This window comes from Bos taurus, chromosome 19 (assembly GCF_002263795.3).
Source record: "Bos taurus isolate L1 Dominette 01449 registration number 42190680 breed Hereford chromosome 19, ARS-UCD2.0, whole genome shotgun sequence".
Lineage (NCBI taxonomy): Eukaryota > Metazoa > Chordata > Mammalia > Artiodactyla > Bovidae > Bos > Bos taurus.
The window spans coordinates 52835471-52851708 of NC_037346.1; the positions used below are offsets into that span (position 1 = coordinate 52835471).

A 16238-nucleotide genomic window follows, 5' to 3' on the forward strand; every position below is an offset into this window, starting at 1 on the left:
GAGATGACTCCCGACCTTGGGCATCCTCCCTTTTTGAACCTTTTATTTGCGCTTGCTCCTGAATCATCATAGTACTTGGGAGCTAAATATTTCCGCTGAGGTGGTTACGGGTGCCTTCTGCTTGCACCCCATGGAAACACCTGGAATGTTTCAGTGAGAGAGAGATTCTGAGTACACCCAGGCTCCAGGCTTTAACTTGGTTCTGGTGCCTCAGCCTTTAGCTCCTCTCTATGGGACACATCCAAGTGGTCCCTTCAGAGCCCCTGCTTCCCAGATGCCTCCACTAAAGGGTGTGAACACAGAGGCAGGTACCAGGATTGGTGATCGCCTGGAGGGAAGCAGCAAAGGCTGGAACTCTGGGTATGTGGCCTGTGGAACCATGATTGGTGGGGACGGAGTGACTGATGCCCCTGGACCTCAGTGTGGGCATGTGTCCTGGGTCAGAAGGCTGGTTGAGCGTGGGAGCTGGGGGTGGAGGCCCTCCCTGCAGGAATATGTCAGCCAGAGAAGGCTGGGAGGTGAGGGGAGCAGGAGAAGCAGCTTCTTTTACTCCCTGTTTCCCAAGGCTCCTGATCCAACCTGAACATCATTAACCCAACAAAGGCAACAACCGACACAGTAAAAAGGTTCCAAATATAAACAGCGCACATTCCCATCAACATGTTAATTAGGGCTCATTAACTGTGAACAAGCCCCGTGCAGCCCGAGGAGGCAGCAGCCACTGGGATGATGTCTCTGGAATCTTCTGTCTGCCTCTGGCGACCTGAGCATGCTCCCATCTGCTGGGACCCCGGGGCTGCCCAGCCTTCTGCCGCAGCCTGCACAGGTGCTGTGCCCATCCCCTTCTTTTGGGCTTTCTCTTTTGGTGGCTTGGTTTCTGTCCATGCTGGGGTCTGATGTGGGCATGGCTAACACAGCTCCACGACATAAAATCCATAGGAATGGTGTGCTAAAGCGGCAGCCACAAATCAGAAGAGAGTCACCTGCTCACAGCAGCCATTCCCGGTCACGACAGGGCCTGTCACCCAAGCCCCTGGCCAAGCATGTGTCAGCAGATGAGGGAAAAATCTATTTGGAGGAGAAAAGAGGATGTAATTTTATTTTTTTCTGCCCTACCCATTTAAATGCTGGCTGTAAGATTAGCTCCACTTAAAGCAAAACAAAACAAGAAATCAGTGCTGCCTGGATCAACTGCCTTTTAATTATTATTACCATTATTTGCACCTCTAAACCCATAATGATCAAAACTGCCTTCCAAAAGGTTGTGGACAGCCTGGAAATACTGTGATCATTGCTTTATAGTGCCACCAAGGGGTGCTGACCAGAGGGCCCAGGGAGAGCTGGGTTTAGGATCGGTTCTCAGGCCAAGGAGAGAATTTTGCCAAATTCTCCTCTACTGGGCTCTGTGGATGCTGCAGATCTAAGTCATGCCCTCTCCAGTTCTGCCAACTTGCAGCAACCCCCTCTATTGTGATTCACCCCTCCCAATGACCAGCAGGTCAACAGGAGGTGCCAAGGGGCTGGCCCCAGGGTGGGAGGAGTGGTTCTGGTGATCCCCAGGGGCCAGGCTGAGGCTGGCCTTCTGCTGAGACCACGATTATCTCAGACCCACATGGTTCCTTCCCTCTAGTTTTTTCCCCTGGGAGCCCCTGCCCCACCAGAATCCCATCCCCATCACCCCCACCAAACAGTGAGAGAACGCCCATCTTGGGTGCTCCTTTTAGGTACCCCATTGAGGATCCCTTGGGGACCTCTCTCAGTTTCCAAGCTGCATGCAGACCTGAGTTTCCCACTCCAGGTAATGGGCTGATGGCTTCTTAAGGAAAAGGGAGGGATGCTAACAGTAGTGATGATTTCTGTGATTAATCATAGCAATTCAGGAATTTAAGGCTAATGGGCTCAGTACAGAGATCAGTTCTGATCAGTGCAATCCCCTGCAAGGTCAGCCCTTTATGGGTGGCCATGCCTGCTGGTTCTTTCGGCTTGTGGCAGAATCTGCTCTATTTTCCCACTTTCTTTGCAATTTCTTTTCATATTAATAAAAGATTGAAGTTACCTAATTTTAATGGGCAAGGAAAGTTATGACCAACCTAGACAGCATATTGAAAAGCAGAGACATTACTTTGTCAACAAAGGTCCGTCTAGTCAAGGCTATGGTTTTTCCAGTGGTCATGTATGGATGTGAGAGTTGGACTGTGAAGAAAGCTGAGTGCTGAAGAATTGATGCTTTTGAACTGTGGTGTTGGAGAAGACTCTTGAGAGTCCCTTGGACTGCAAGGAGATCCAACCAGTCCATCCTAAAGGAAATCAGTCCTGAATATTCATTGGAAGGACTGATGCTGAAGCTGACACTCCAATACTTTGGCCACCTGATGTGAAGAGCTGACTCATTTGAAAAGACCGTGATGCTGGGAAAGATTGAGGGCAGGAGGAGAAGGGATCAACAGAGGATGAGATGGTTGGATGGCATCACTGACTCAATGGACATGGATTTTTGTGGACTCTGGGAGTTGGTGATGGACAGGGAGGCCTGGTGTGCTGTGGTTCATGGGGTTGCAAAGAATCAGACATGACTGAGCAACTGAACTGAATTGATCCAGAAAGATGTATTTAAATTTGATACACTGGTGGATTTTTTTTTTAATGAGGTAAAATTTAAACTTAACATAACTTAACATAAACATAACATAAACATAACATCACTTAACATAAAATATACCATTTTAAGGTGAATAATTCAGTGGCTTTTAGTACAGTTACAATGTTATGCAATCAGCATCTTTATTTCCAAAGGATCTACTCTGGACAACTCATATAAACGAAATCATGCAATGTGTGCTGTTTTGTGACTGGCTTCTTTCAATTAGTGCGTTTCCAAGATTCACCCACATTGTAGCATGTATCCACGCTTCATTCCCTTTAATGGGCTGCATAATATTCCACGTACAGATGGACCGCTGTTTGTTTATCCCTTCATTGGTTGATGGATATTGGGTTGTTTCCACCTTTGGGCTATTGTGAATAGTGTTGCTGTGAACAAGTGTGTACATGTATTTTTCTGAGTATCTGTTTTCAGTTCTTTTGACTAGGTACTTTGGAGTGGCATCCTGGGTCATATGGTCATTTTACGATTAAGTTTTTTGAGGAACCTCCAAACTGCTTTCCACAGAGGCAGTGCCATTTCACATTCCCACTGGCAATGCGTGAGGGTTCTACTTTCTCCAAGTCTTCTCGAACATTTGTTCATTTTCTTTCTTGCTTCCTTTTTTCCTGTCTCCCTCCCTCCCTCCTTTCCTTCCTTCCCTCTATCCTAGGGGCTGTGAAGTGGTGTCTGTGTTTTGACCTATGTCTCCCTGAGATAGTGATGTCTTTCCCTGGGTTTCTTGGCCCTTCACCTGTCTTCCCAGGAGCTGTTCTTGCTCCCTGTTTCTGCTTTTCTCTTCCTGTTTCCTTCCCTTCCTCCTGACCCACAGGCCATTCCTTGAGCCCTATTGCCCTCAGCAGCCCCTCTGCCTGTGGGCTCAGCCTGGAACAACATAATGCACATTTCAGGAGGTGGCGTCTTCCTGCTCCATCCAGCCCTGGGTCAGATGTCCCCTCCCCTTCCCAGCTCCTCGCATCACGAGGCTGAAGGTGGGGCTCTGATAAGGTTCCCTGGAAGAAGACCCTGAGATATATGCAGGTAGTTTACCTGAGGGTGCCAAGCACACGGGTCAGGGCGAGAGGAGGAGAGGAAGGTAGCCCCTAAGGGGAATTATCAGGCCAGCTGCTGGGGCCACACCCACGTCTCAGGGTTATTCCACCAGAGGGGTGGGGGCTGTCTGTCTGACACTGAACCCCAGACTCTGAGTGCTACTCCCTGGGGATGTTCAGGCTGGCTGCCTGGGATCCACAGTGAGGAGGGTAAGGACAGTGGCTCTAAGGGCTCAAGAAAGCCCTCAGGCAAAGAAACATAGAGTTGTTTCTTTAGACTTTGGGCTGGTGTGTGCCGAAGCTGTGGAGTGAGGGGACGGGTGGGGCGTGGAGAGGATCTGCTATATCTAGACCCTCTCCACACCCCACCTGTGTCCAGGGACTTCCAGTCCAAGTCCTGCCCAGGACAGGAGCCAATAAGAACCAAATGTGGCTTCCACTGGGGGCTACACTTCACCCACAGGTGGGGCCTCATGTTCCTTCTTTGCCCTCAGCTTCAGAGGGCGGGTATTGTGGAGCTGACCGTGGGGAGCTGGCCACAGCTCTCCTGAGTCATCCACACACCTGGACGGTGGATGGTGACAGAGCTCCTGGCTTCTGAAGATGTCCCCTCCACCCTGTGCAGAGGACGCACCCCGGCCTCCTGGCATCCTCAGAATGGCTCTCCGGATGCCCCCGAGACAGAAGCAATTTCCAGGCACCCGAGGTGGCTGACCCAGCTGCCTCAACCCAAGCAAGGAACGTTTTTCACTCATGTCTGTTCTATTCCCAAGGGATGAGTACGGCTCTGTCGCTGGCCGGGAGAAGGGAGCTCGTGGGACTGGGCTGGCCTCCCCATATCCCTGGGTCCCCAGAGGATGCCTGCCTGCCCCACGGCAGGCTGCCTGCTCTGCCTCCCAGTGGGCTGAGAAGGCCATGAACACCATGGGGCAGCTGGGGCTGCAGTGGAGAGTCAGAGAGAAATACCTTCTCTTCTGTTTCCTGCCAGGAGGACCTCCAGGCGCTGACAGCTTTAACTGCTGGGATAAATGAGCATCCAGGGCTCTGGTCTCTGGGACTTGCTCTTCTGCACAGGGGAAGGGATACAGAAGCACAAGTGGAAGATACTTCATAGAGAAGCATGAAGGCTGGGCATGGAATCCTGCCCCAAGGCCACAGACGCGGAGCCCAGAAACAAGGTCACCTCCAGAACTGACTGAGCCCCTTTGTGACTGTTGCCAAAAGCCCCCTGATCACCACCAGCAGGCTTCCTGACCCCATATTCGGCAACAATGCCCACTCCAGTGCTCACCCTAAAGCGCCTTAACCGATCACCTAAGGTCAACCCTCCACCTAAGGTCAACCCTCCAGCTGGAATTTTTCTTTGTCTTGAAAGTGAAAGTCACTCGGTTGTGTCTGACCCTCGGAACCCCATGGACTATACACTCCATGGAATTCTCTAGTCCACAATACTGGGGTGGGTAGCCACTCCAGTCTTCTTTGTCTTGAGGCTATTGAAATTGGCCACTAACCCATGAAAAGCGTCGACTCTCCCTGGCCTGTCAGGAGGTCGGCCTGCTGTGCTCGCAGTGCCTTCATTATCTCTGCTCCTCGCTCTTAATAAACTCACTCCCTTCTGAAATGCTGGGTACCTGGGAATTCTTTTCCGGCCTGCGCTCAGATTGGCATGACACTGGGGATAGGGGCCTTGTTTCTCCTGCTACTGACGCAGTTCAGTTGGTGCAATGTAATGGAGGTATGTGTGTGCATGTCTGAGCTTCAGGAACCAAAGGGGTGCCTGCAGGCTAGGGTGTATGTGGGTCTTAGCCAGCTGGCTGGCACGAGCCTGGTCAAGCAGTGCTGGACACTTCTCTCCACCGCCTAGCTCTCTCTTTCAGTCCACAGGCCCAGCTTTCATCCCCATCACTATTGACTGTGCTTTGGGAGCCTCCCAGGGATTTAAATTTACAGAGCTGGCTGGATACCTTACAAAGCAAGTGGCTGTCAGTGGTGAGCCCCAACTGTGACCTTCACCCTGGAAGGAGGCGTTTCATTTTGAGGCCATGTTGAGCTGAGAGTGGCCTTTTCTCCCCTCACGAAGAGACTGAGATCCCTAAATGCATCCTGGCAAAAGGGCCAAGCTGCCTCTCTTTTTCCTCAAAATGCAAGTCCGAGAGGGTCACACTCTGTAAGGGCACCAGGGTTGGGGGTGGGCATTGCCACCACTGTCTTGGGGTTAGAGGATGGCCCCTGTCCCCCCATGCCCCGCTCTGATACCATCGATTTCCTCCAATCTGCATCTGAAGAGATCTGCACAGGGATCAATACACCTGCAGTCCTGTGAGGGAACTCGGGGTGGGGGGAGCGGGAGGCAGAGAACTTACGGCTCGGGGAGACCGGCTTGCAGGTTGGCCTTCTAGTCAGCAGGGAAACCCACCCTCTGGCCAAGGCTGCACCCCAAAGACAGGATATGACAGCAAAGGGCAGCCAGGCACAGGTCACTGGAGCCCTTTGGACTGAAGGTGGGTGTGGACAGTAATTTGCTTGAGTGGGGACATCACCCGCAGTCCCCGAGCTGGGCTCTAGGAAGGGGGTGTTTCTCCCACATGCTGGACACGCAGGTCCCCAGGGGAGGCTGGGGTGGGAGGAGGGTTTGAATTTACTCCTGAGGAGCCACCAGGCTAGCACATAGCTGCCATTGTCTCCTTCTCACGGCAGGGCTGTCCCCACCTCACCTCATGTCCGGTGTCTCCAACAGTTGCCCCAGGGCTGTTTGCGGTTTGGCTTCGACTGTTAGTCTCCTCAGCCCTGGGCAGCCCATTAATGTTTGTGGAATGACTAAGTGAATTTCTGAGGGGCCATCCTGTCCCCCAAGACTGTCACAGCCCCATTTGCATTTTGTCACCATCTAAATTTCTGCCTTGACCTAGGACCTTCTGTGGGGCATGTGCCTGGGGCATTTCCACCCTTTGAAATACTCCTGCACATCCTTCAGCACCCCACTGAAATATCACCTCTTCCAGGAAGCCTTTCATACATCTTCAGTTAGAAGTGGTCCTTCTATCCCTGAGCTCCTGAAACTTGCTCATAGCCTTCCAGCGGTGAGGGACTCCTACCTCGAGCCTAGACTCACCCATTAGTTAATGAATTCCCCACACTGTCTGGAGCCGGGCTTAGCCCCAGGTAGGCAGATTGTAAGCATTTATTTCAATGATTAGTTAAAGGAAACAATAAGAGGATGAGCTAGTGTTCCTGGAGAGTGCCCCAGGGTTAAGGCAGAGCCCAGTCCGTTTTCAGCCTCAACAGGGAGACACCTGAAGCCTTGGGTCCTGATGATGACTCTGCCATTTAGCTGGGCTGTGTGGAGTCTGCAGGTTTCCTTATTCCCTTGTAGGCTCCACCCACACTGGGACCCTTGGCCTGGGTCCATCCCTGCCCTGACAAGTCCTGTCAAGAGTGAAGACCAGCTTTCCTGGGGCCCCCTCCAGCTGAAAAGTCACCGTCTCCAACTTGCACCTGCCTGGATGCCTGGCCCCAACTGAGCACAGGTAGGTCTGTCTGTTTCATTTGCACTTGTGAGCGTGGGGATGAGCTTTGTGGGTGCAGGGTCGGTGTGGGGGCTGGTGGGATGGGGGCGCAACTTCCAAATGGCCAGGTCAGCAGAAGAGTGGGCATTGGAGAAGGAGGTGAGAGGGGCATGTCCCAAAGGATAGGGTGTATTTTCTGCTCAGCATGCAAGCTGCTACCCCCTGCTCAGGCCAGGGGCTTAGTGACCCCAGAGGAGTCTCCCTGCCACATGATGACTGTTTCTCTTTCTTTCTCCCTAAATAGGAGTGGTCGGCAATCACAGCTATGGCTGGCTGTCCCTGATCTCAACAGGGGTTTCTTTTTGAGAGGAAGATGGATTTTCAAAGTCTTAAATTTCTGTGCCTCAGGTGGCAATAATGCTGCCATGTCAACCTTTTGAAGCTAAGTCTCAAATCTGACCTAATCTCTGTTTTTCCTTCGGGCATCTGATGCTGGGTCTTTGCCTGCGTTCCATTTTGGTGCTTTGGTGCTTGCCTACTTTCCAATGATGCTTCCCATTTTGTCTGGACCCCCAAGGGGCTGGCAGAACAGTGGGGATCTCATGATGATCTCCCTGCCTCTGGCTTTGTCCCCATGGAGACACGCTCCCTGCTCCTGAGGTGCCCTTTCCTCCAGCACCAGGGACGCGGCTGAGCCCTTGTGGGCATGGTCACTGTGAACAGGCATGGAAACAGCCCATGGTGTGAGGGTGCTCTCCATCAGGGCAGAGGCCTGTCTCTGAAACTGACGCCTGAATCCCCGTTCCCTGGGCTAGAGGCTGCCCCAGGGTTGTACGGGGAGGTGTATCAGTCAGTCCTGCGGACTGCCATAACAAGTGGTCCCCAAGCCCCATTGACTTAACATACTGCATGCTTATTCTCATACTCCCCGGTGAAGAGACTGAATATGGCCAAGTCTCAGTGAGACAGTTCAAGTTTGTGTTGAATATTACCCATGTGCTTATTTTCCCATTTTCCATGGCAAAAACTGTTGGAAAATGGTAAGTAAAATTGATAAAAGGGATATAACTCTCCAGTATCCTTGTCTATTTATATAGAGAGTAAAGCAGAGATATAAGGGGTTAACACAGTCTTGTCTAAAGGAATCTTTCATCTGAAGACTCAAATAACTAAATTTGCCTCCTAGATCAGACAGTGGGAGTGTTCCCCACAAGAGTCAAAAGGTGGAAGCAACCCAGTGTCCATCAGCGGATGAGCAAACAAAAAATGGTCCGTCCACATGATGGAATATTATTCAGCCTTGAAAAAGAAGGAAATGCTGACACCTGCTACAACATAGATGAATTCTGAGGACATGCTGCTAAGGGAAATAAACCAGTCACAAAAGGACACATGCTGTCTGATTCTGCTCATATGAGGTACCTAGAGGAGTTAAATTCATAGAGATGGTGTGGTGGGGGGAAGGGGAGGTAGTGTTTAATGGGGACAGACTTTCTATTTGGGAAGGTGAGAAAGTTCTGGAGATGGATGGTGGTGATGGCTGCACAATAATGAGAATGTACTTAATGTCACTGAACTGTACACTTCAAAACAGTTAAAATGCTAAATTTTAGATTATGTATATTTTACCACAATTTCAACTGTGGTAAAACTGCGAGGATTTCCAATGGTTCCCAAGCTTCCTCATGCCTATTTTTTTTTTGGCTGGAGTGTTTCTGATAGCACCAGGAGCCCCCAAAGGCAAATGCTGGGGCTTCTCAAGTTGGCAAGTCTTGCTTGTCAGGACCTTCCTTCCTCCGTGCTGTGCTAGGTCGCTTTAGTCGTGTCTGATTCTTTGCAACCCCATGGTTGTAGCCCACCAGGCTCCTCTGTCCATGGGATTCTCCAGGCAAGAATACTGGAGTGGATTGCTATTTCCTTCTCCTGGGGATCTTTCCCGATCCAAGGATCGAACCCAAGTCTCTTGTCTCCTGCATTGGCAGGAGAGTTCTTTATCACCAGTGCCAGTTGGGAAGCCTTCCAAAGCCAGCATCTTTTCCCTGACCCTAAGCATTTCTGGATTTCAGGTTTCAGGCCTCTCTCCTCCCCTGAGCTTTGTGCTCAACACAGGGCTTTGAGGAAATCTTGTATTGTTCTGCGTAAATTCAAACTTACAAAAGATACACTGGGGATGATTAACCAGTATCATAGAATCATTTGTCTCCCCCCTAGATTTGCTGCATAGTTGACTTCTAATAGATTAACTTCAAACGCAATTTACTCCGAGCTGTGTCCATGTGCAGCAACTCAACCTTTCTTTTTGGCTGAGAGTCAGGGGAGGCTGCATGCATCCATTATTGGAAGCAAATTACACATGACTGGTATTCCATTTTCAGAATAAAACCAGAGCTGCCTCAACGTGGTGGGAGGTGTAGGTAAAAAGGAGAAGAATGAGGAGAGGGTGACACAGGGCACTAGGTACTTGTAAAATCTGCTCTGGGGAGACAGTCTCAGTACTCTTGCATCCCAGAAGTCCTTGGCAAGGACTGAGCCCCCCACAAAGGCTTTGGGAGGGGACAGCCTCAGCCCAGGATGACTTCATTGTGGAGACAGAAACTAATTCCTCTCTAAGTGGGAAAAGGCTCTTTAGCTGCATTAAGAGGCTGAGATCTGATGAAAAGGCGAATAGATTCAATCTTTCTTGCATCAGTCACCTGGGACTTCATCAGACTCAAACCGATTAGAAAAATTCACATTGAAAGCATCATTTATAATAGACCCAAATTATAGAAAACATTTGGCCTGGAGGGAGGGAGAAATAGCATTTTCACCTAAGCCATAATCTTTCATTATCTCCCCCGCCTCCTTTATGGGGTTTGACAGCCCTGTCTCCTCCCCCAAACTAATCATTAGACTAATTAGGGGCTAATCAATGTTTAATTAAAACCTAGCCATTAATTACAGGAAGTACTATGGCAACTTGGGAATAAAATGTGGCTGCAGGAGGGATCAGATTTCCTCAAGCATGGCCAGTGGCCCAAGAAGAAAGCTTTCCTCCTTCTGTTTGTTTCCTTCTGTGCACTTTGGCTTGAGGGGATCTGGAGGTCAACAGGGGGAGAAGGGAGGGAGTGGAGAGGAGGATGGATTGCTCTGAGTGTCTTGGCTTCTGGCCTGTTACCCAATTTTCCCACTCACTCCACAGGAGCTTTCCCCTTGGTTCTAGCATCATTCTTCCCATGTCCCAAATTTAATCTATTTTTCCTCTGAAAATCTTTTATGGGCACCTACTTACTTGCATTTAGACTACATCCAGACCTCTCATCATGAACTGCAAATTCCCAGGTGAATGGTTCTCAACCCTGGTTGCATGTTAACCATCACCAAGACAGCGTAAAAAAATTCGAATGGAAGGATAGACAAATAGAACAATGAAGAATAGAGAGCCCAGAAATAGACCCAGCATATGTGGGCATGTGATATACAACAGCACTGCTGAGGAGGGGGCATGAATGATCTTTGCCATAAATGGTGCCGGGCCAATTGGATAACCCCCGGGGGTGGGGGTGGTAAATAGGAAGCTTGATTCCTACCTCACACCATACATGAAAATCAATTCCATTTTATAGAAGATAACATAGGAAAAAAATCTGGAATATCTTCATGGTAAAAAGAGAGAAAACTATTAAGGAAAAGATTGATAAATTGGGTTATATGAAAATTGAGAGCTTCTGTTTATCAAAGATACCATTAAGAGAGTGAAAAGATGGGGACTTCCCCTGGCAATCTAGTGGTTAAGACTCCACCTTCCAATGCAGGGGGCACAAGTTTGATCTCTGGTCAGGGAACTAAGATCCCACACGCTGCATGCTGCAGCCAATAAATAAATAAACAAAACAATTTTTAAAAGGGAGTGCAAAAGGACAATCACAAAGCTGGAGAGGACACTTGCAAAATACATAATCAAAAAAAAATTCATAGAAAACTGGGAAAGAGACACTAAGTACTTTACAAAGTGCTTCATTGGTCATCAGGGAAATGCAACCTGAGACGCTGCTATAAACCCATCAGGATGGCTAGAATGAATAGATTGGTGACCTCAAAGGTTGATAAAGACCTAGGACAATGGGAACATCGGTACATGTCTCATGAGAGTGAAAACCCGTGTACACCCATGGCGGATGCATGTTGATGTATGGCAAAACCAATACAATATTGTAAAGTAAAAAAAATAATAATAATAATAAAAAATTTAAAAAAAAAAGAAAAAAAAGGAAAAACGGTTCAGCAGAATCTGCTAAAGCAAAACATGTGTCTGCCTAGATTCCACGAGCACAGAGTGGGGAGTCGGGGGCATGCAGGAGGGGCTTGGCGACTCTTGAGGTGGTAAGTGATGTAGCACCAGGAGGACTCTTAAGACAGAACTCCCTGTTCTCAGGGGAGGAAGTGTATGAAGGAGAGAGCCTGGATCCTGGATCCCAGCTCTGCGTGAGCAACAGATTCACCTTTCTGAGCTGTGGTTTCTCCATCGGTACATGATGCTTACTGCGAGAGCTTGCAGGAAAGGACTACATGTGATGAAGCTTATGAAACACCTACCACATTGCATGGCCAATAGTTGGGATAAAATTTCTTTTATCACCCTAGGAGTCAGGTATAATCAGCCATGGTCTGCATTTAGTGGCTAGCTCTGCACTTTTATTCGGGGGTGGAGTCGTGGCTGGGTAGGATCTGAACGTGGTGTCAGGCTCTCTTGCAATCACACCAGGTGGCAGTGATGTGGCATTCCCTGTTCAGGGAGGCAAGCCAGCCTCAGACACACCTCAGACAAAAGGCAGCCTTTTTCACCCTAGGGTCCTCCGTCAGCCTCCCCTTTCTTTACCACTGAGCCACCTGGGAGGATCTAGCCCATATTATTTTGGCATAAAAAGGAATGAGCCCTGCGATATTCTATAACAGGGCTGGACTGGAAAATGCGCAGAGAAAGAAGCCAGACACAAGAGGACGAAGTTGCATGATTCCACTTACACAGAATGTCCAGATCCGGCAAATCCATGGAGACAGGGAGCAGATTGGTGGTTTCCAGGGGCCTGAGGGGCAGACAGGGGGATGCGGGTGACTGTTAAATGGCGTGAGGTTTCCTTCTGGGACTGGGATAAAATGTCCTGGGTCTAGATAGAGGTGGTGGTGGAACAACACTACGAATGCACTAAATTCCATTGAATTGTAGACTTGAAAATAGTTAATTTTATGTATGTGAATTTCACCTAAATTAAAAAAAAATTGTTAGTCCAGCCTTTCCCTTGGGCTGCTGGGAGATGTGACAAACACACTGAATTGTTGCTGTTAAAAACCCACCCATGGTTGCCTCCTCTGAAATGATGGGCAGCAGGCTGGGTTCATCTGCCCCCATCCTAATTGCCCCCATCTGGACCCAGGGCCCTACAGGTGTTGGGAGCAGTTATATCTACAAACAGATTTATCCTGAGGCCTAGAGCTATACTATGAGCAATGCAAGGATGCCCATCCCCACTTCGCTGACCCTTGATGCCTCTCCAGGCACTGGTAGGGTTTCAGCTTGGCCTGTCTGCACCCCCCACCCCACCCCCATCTCCTTTTGCTTCTAGAACAGGAATACACATGCCTGTTGAGTGGATACTGTTGCCATGTGCGCACACTGGTTTAAAAGGATGTGTTGAGCAGCTGACACAGAGATAAATGGGGATGGAGTTACAGGAAGGGGAGGGGAGGCCTCAGAGCAGCAGGAACGGGTATCACTCCCCACCCCTGAGGTGGGAGGATGCCAACCTCTTGCCGCCGTCTTGGAGGGGTCACCTACTACCTGCCTGCTGTCTTGGAGGGGTCACCTACTACCTGCCTGCTGTTACCTGTGTGAGTCCAGGTTCCCCACCTGTGCTGCCCTTACCAACCTCCAGGGGCGTCTGGAACCTGTAGAAGCTGAAGGTTAAGGGGTGCACGCAGGTGTTGGAAATGATCCAGGGGTACAAGTGTGATTCATCACATGTTGAGAGAGGGAGGGAGAGAGGAACTGTGTCTTTGTCCACGTGTAAATCAGGAGACAGATGACAGAACCACTCCTGACTCCCTTCTAGGTCTTCCTCCATCTCCTTTCTTTTATGAGCACTGTGAGTCCTTCGCTTCTATAGCAGTGAATTTTCAACTCAAAGGGAAAAAAAAATCCCATGAGTAAATTAAGTCCTTCTCCCATGCTGCCTGTATTGGGGCCACTGAGACCAAAGGGTCTCATTTATTATTTTTACAGATGATCAAATTGTTTTCACCCTTTGTCTCATCCTCTGAAGCATGGGCTTATGTGGACTTGAGGGGCTCTGTCCAGAAGATGCCATCTGTGACCCCAGGAGGGACCTGGTCCTGCTGACACATGCCCCTCAGTGTGGCCTCAAAGCATCTACCTGAGGGAGATGAGGCCTCTTTTAAAGACCCTGGAAGCAGACCCTTGAGGGTGCTCATCTGGCCCTCCACTTTCTTTGCTTAGTGTTCCAAGACTGATTGTTTTAGTGACCTCAGAGTGTTCCATGGCAGAATGATGTGAATGTTGGTGTCCAGCCCTGTACTGTGTGGGCTCCTAGAATCCATCCAGGGTTGGTATGTGTATGTGTGGCTGGGATGTTGAGAATGTGCTAAGAGTACATAGGAGTGAGGTGGGGAACGTGGAGGCTTGAAGACCCTCTTCAGTCTCCCTCTGGGCTCCCGGAACAGGCCACTGAGAACCAGGTCAGAGGAGGTTTCCAGTCGCTGGGTACATGCTTCCTCCTCCCCTCGTCTTCCTCTTCCTTTATGCCTCTCCTCCTTCTCTGTCTCCCAACTTGTCCCGCCCATCCCCTCTCAGCCCTTGCCACCAACAATGCACTGTGTCAGGAGCCTGTTTCTAGGTAGATCTGCTCTGTGCTCTGTGCCACCTTGAGCACGAATACATGTGTGTGTGTGTGCACGCGCATGCGTGCGCAGTGTGAGGGGACAGGGTACCTTGGCCCAAATGTGTCTGGACTGGGTGGAGCCCTCCAGGATGGCAAAGGACTTGGCCACAGTCAGCATAAAGAACCCAGCTAGGAAGTTAACCTCGGTCCAGGGGATGACCTGCTGCCTGCCCGGCACCCTCAGTGCCTGCCACCCCTTGCCCTGCCTGGCTATGCTGCTCTGAGGGGATTCCTTGTCAAGAGCCCCCGGCACCTGGAAGGAGGAAGCGGTTATGGAGTCAGGACTGTGCTCTGATTCCTGCCTTCCCCTCACGTTCCCACTGAGGGTGGCTGCGGGAGGAAAGCATCCTGGAGGGTCTGGATATGGTGGGAGTGGAGCTCCTGCCCCGTCCTCCTGACTCCCAGGACAGTGTGTCGAACCACACACGTCTTCCTGTCTCAACACATGGTCACCTGTATTTCATGTTGACTGCCTGCTCTCATGGACCAAGAAGCAGAGACATGGGGCGGCTGTCAGTGGCTCTGAGCCATGAATTTCTGGTCAGATTTAACTCCTTAAGAATGAAAGGGGAAACTTCCCTGGTGGTCCAGTGGATAAGACACTGAGCTCCCAGGGCAGGGGGCCTGAGTTCAATCCTTGGTCAGGGAACTAGATCCCACATGCCACAACTAAGACCCAGTATGGTCAAATAAATAAATTTAAAAAAAAAAAAAAGGGGGAAAGGAAGGGGGCCCAGGTTCCCTTGGCCTCCCTGGTTCTTCGTCTTGGTGCCCATGACACACGCGGCGGGGCCTCTCCCATGTCTGCTGGAGCCAGGGCTTCGCCTGCAGGGCCACCTCACACTGCCCCTCTGTGCTCATTCTTCTCCACGCCCCTTGACCTGTTGCCTCACTTCCTGCATCCTAGTTTTCAGTCCTCCGTTATCTCCCACCTGGACCACTGCCGAGGCCTCCCTGTTCCCCGAGTCCCTGACATTCCCCGCCTACATATCCCATTGCTTTCAGAGTTGTTTACTAGGAACAGAGCTATTTCCATGGCATGGAACATTTTGCTCAAGAACATTCAACAGCTCCCCATTACCTGCAGAAGGAAACATGTCCCAGGGGAGCCAGTCTTCTTAGCAGGGCATTGAAACTCCTCCAATTTGACTCTGGCTTCACTTTATGGGCCTGCCCAGCCTCATTGCCCTTCAACTCCTCACCCCCACATACTCCTGCCTTGAATTAAACAAGATGGCCTGTGGCAGTTCTCATCTGTGTTCACTCAGCCTGAGCTCTGTGTTGGAAAGGTCTGTGTATGAGAGGAGTCCCAGTAATTTTCCAGCCCACGCTACCTTCTTTTTCCTCTGAACTCAGAGTGTTCATGGTCTGGGTCACGCTGCATGGAAATTCATTTATGCAACAGACACACTTTCCATTGACATGATTCTTTAGTACAGCTTCACAAATTCTTCAAGCTCTTTGAGGGGGAACTTTTCTAGGAAACATCCCTCAGCCTGCTCCTAATTACCTGGTATTTTCAACCCATCTTTGTATGGTGTCAAAATCACGTCCGTGTATCATTTTCAAAATTCCATCATACAGAACTTACGGTTTTCTTGTCCTTTCGCCCTTTTATTCTTTCATCTACTGTGTGTTCGTTGAGTTCCTGTTTTGTGACAGGTACTGGTGGTGTGATGGACACAAGGCAGGCCTGTGCCGTTGTTGTCAGGCGAGGCAACACTGGAGCCCCCAGCACGTGAGAAGCGCGATGATGATGAGGGTGAAGAAGGTACAGGGTGCTGGGAATGCAGGTGATGGGAGCGCATGTGGTCTCGGGGCATGTGAGGGCCCCTCTCTGGAGAGGGGACGTTTCAGCTGACATCTGAAGGATGAGGAGGTATTGGACGCAGAATGGGGGAGGAGAGTATCTGGAGGGACTGAGAGGTAGGCAGACATGTGAAAGGCAGGAAAAATGTCCCAGGTGACCCAGAGTGGCTTGAAATCAAGGCCGAAAATCCAGGCAGAAAAGGCCATAGACCAAGTCAAAGGGTTTGTCTTGTAACAAGGGGTGATGGGAGCCATGGAAGCGCTTTGAGCTGGGGAGTGACACAATCAGACCTGC

The 16238-nt window shown here is 50.1% G+C and overlaps 1 long non-coding RNA gene across 1 annotated transcript; it reads right to left on the reverse strand.

Annotated features, from left to right (window-relative positions):
• Window positions 1-622: 622 nt before the first annotated feature.
• On the reverse strand, window positions 623-13685 carry LOC112442699 (uncharacterized). Its single transcript, XR_003030967.2, has 3 exons — window positions 13106-13685; window positions 12204-12265; window positions 623-1068 (listed from the first exon to the last, which is right to left on the reverse strand). It is a non-coding gene; the product is annotated as an uncharacterized lncRNA (long non-coding RNA).
• Window positions 13686-16238: the final 2553 nt, after the last annotated feature.